This window comes from Megalobrama amblycephala, linkage group LG19, assembly GCF_018812025.1.
Source record: "Megalobrama amblycephala isolate DHTTF-2021 linkage group LG19, ASM1881202v1, whole genome shotgun sequence".
In the NCBI taxonomy this organism is placed as follows: Eukaryota; Metazoa; Chordata; class Actinopteri; order Cypriniformes; family Xenocyprididae; genus Megalobrama; species Megalobrama amblycephala.
This window is the reverse complement of record NC_063062.1, coordinates 12,235,713-12,238,868: the sequence shown is the minus strand read 5'-3', so window position 1 is coordinate 12,238,868 and position 3,156 is coordinate 12,235,713.

Sequence of the window (3,156 nt, the reverse complement as noted above, 5' to 3'; positions counted from 1 at the left end):
TGTCCTGTCCCTGCAGCTGAAAAACACCCCCACAGCATGATGCTGCCACCACCATGCTTCACTGTTGGGACTGTATTGGACAGGTGATGAGCAGTGCCTGGTTTTCTCCACACATACCGCTTAGAATTAAGGCCAAAAAGTTCTATCTTGGTCTCATCAGACCAGAGAATCTTATTTCTCACCATCTTGGCAAACTCCATGCGGGCTTTCATGTGTCTTGCACTGAGGAGAGGCTTCCGTCGGGCCACTCTGCCATAAAGCCCCGACTGGTGGAGGGCTGCAGTGATGGTTGACTTTCTACAACTTTCTCCCATCTCCCGACTGCATCTCTGGAGCTCAGCCACAGTGATCTTTGGGTTCTTCTTTACCTCTCTCACCAAGGCTCTTCTCCCCCGATAGCTCAGTTTGGCCGGACAGCCAGCTCTAGGAAGGGTTCTGGTCGTCCCAAACGTCTTCCATTTAAGGATTATGGAGGCCACTGTGCTCTTAGGAACCTTAAGTGCAGCAGAAATTTTTTTGTAACCTTGGCCAGATCTGTGCCTTGCCACAATTCTGTCTCTGAGCTCTTCAGGCAGTTCCTTTGACCTCATGATTCTCATTTGCTCTGACATGCACTGTGAGCTGTATAGACAGGTGTGTGGCTTTCCTAATCAAGTCCAATCAGTATATAATCAAACACAGCTGGACTCAAATGAAGGTGTAGAACCATCTCAAGGATGATCAGAAGAAATGGACAGCACCTGAGTTAAATATATGAGTGTCACAGCAAAGGGTCTGAATACTTAGGACCATGTGATATTTCAGTTTTCCTTTTTTAATATATCTGCAAAAATGTCAACAATTCTATGTTTACTCTGTCAATATGGGGTGCTGTATGTACATTAATGAGGAAAAAAATTAACTTAAATGATTTTAGCAAATGGCTGAAATATAACAAAGAGTGAAAAATTTAAGGGGGTTTGAATACTTTCCGTACCCACTATAATATAAGTCTCTGGTGTCCCTAGAATGCGTCTGTTAAGTTTCAGCTCAAAATACCCCACAGATCATTTATTATAGCTTGTCAAATTTGCCCCTATTTGGGTGTGAGCAAAATCACGCCGTTTTTGTATGTGTCCCTTTAAATGCAAATGAGCTGCTGCTGCCGGCCCCCTTTCCAGAAGAGGGCGGAGCTTTAACAGCTCACGCTTCAGAGACTCAAGAACAACAAAGCTGGAGAATCTCACACTGTTAAAATGATAATTGTCAGTAACAGTGTTTAGCCTTACATTGTTCAAACCGGAGTCGGACATTGATGGAGAGGCTCGGGAAGAAGTTACAACTTTTAGAATGCATCTGGATGTTTCTGAATGGTTAGTGGATAAATTTATGTAGTTGCTGTGGAGTTGATTAAACTCATCGACAAGCAAAGTTGGTAAAGTAAAGATTACCATCATGTTAATCTTTTGTGCAAATCCGGTGTTGAACTGACCCTCATTTGTGAAGCAGTCTGGCGTAAAATGATTTTCGCAAATATGTAACACTTTACCGACTTTCTTCGGCACATGTATCATAATAGAGATTCATTAATAAAACACTTAAGCAAATGCACACCATCTGAGGTGCAGGTCAAAGATAACAAATCTGTATAGAAGAGATATGACCGCACACATAAAAAAAAGGCTCTTTGCCGAAACGTTGGTATAATAGAGTACTTGCAAGTGAGTGTGCGGCTCTTCTATACAAAATTGAAATTCAACCACGGTGTCCTCAGTGACTCAGTTGCAGAGAATGAAGACTCTTATGTTCATTGGTACATCCAATAACACAACATTTGTAATGTTTTTTGGCACAGACATTGTATATCTCCAGGTGCTACAGCGAGTAAACAGATATGGCGGACTGCTGCGGCTCACTCAGGGTGGTATCTATGCTAACAGGGCAGATCATCACCAGTCATGTGGGGGGTTTTCCTAATCTTACGTAAGAGTAGGGGGAAATCTGGAACCGTGCGTTTGGAGATACTGTTTATGATTTACAGGGATTATAAAAAAAAGGAGAGGGTGGATTTTTACCATTATAGGCTATACCTTTTTTCATTGATTGAAATACTGCGGCAGATGGTGTATATGGATCGCAAGTGCCCCAAACTTGCAGTTTGTTCACATATCTTTGTTTTTGTTCTTTTGAGAGATGGCTTGAATCAGACGACACATTGGCAGGCCTGTGCTGCGGTTCTATGAATGTCCAAGTCTAAGAACAACTATGAATCGTGATCTTATGGCAGACTTGGAGGTTTTACCTCTCAAAAAACAGTAATGAATTCTCCTCTTAATGTGTTTTATGGCTTCCTCTTAACAAAACTAGTAGGATGGAACCACAAAACCTACCCTGGAAGTGTAAGATCTGAACATTAAACATCAGCATGTAATCATACATTTTCAGCAGAAGAAATCTGATACTTCAGTCTCAACAGAAATGATACATAATGCTAGAGTTTCTCTGACAGTAATAATACTCCTGAGGATCCAGAGCTGTTCCACATCACAAATGAAATGTTCTTATACGCCATATCTATATGTCAACCACACAGAGGAACCTCTTGTCAGTTAATAAGGGCTGCAACTGGGCCAAAATTTAGACATTGTGATGCATGATTGCCAGAGCCAGTGAGGATTTTCCCCTCATTTATCTGTTCATTTTCTCAATAACCATGTGTCTGGCTTGACATTGCCAGGCAGAGAATATCGAGGAAAATGAGGAAGGAAATGCAATGGAAAACAGAGGAAAGGGAAAGAAACCCTCGTCGATAGCAGGCTGCCCCCACGCCATTCCTGAACACGGCAGAGGGGCGCAAGTGCATGGCGCCATCAAAAGCGGCCATCCAGGCGACTGTACGTGGCAGACGGGGGAGAGGAAGACAAGCGGTGACGTCCACTAAATACCAACTGGAAAGGCTAGTCGGTGAGACAGCCTGGAGCAGAGTTTATATATTTTAGATGGTACTGATTTGGTTTCTGTCAGAAAAAAGCACAACGAAAACAGAAGAATATGAACTCCTCCCAAAGCCTAGTGTTTTGAAATTATATAACTTTAGTGTAAGTGTTGGCAGCCCTCAGATAGCGGAGTAAATATTATTATACTCATCGGAGGTATTTTGAAACGTGATTTAGCCAA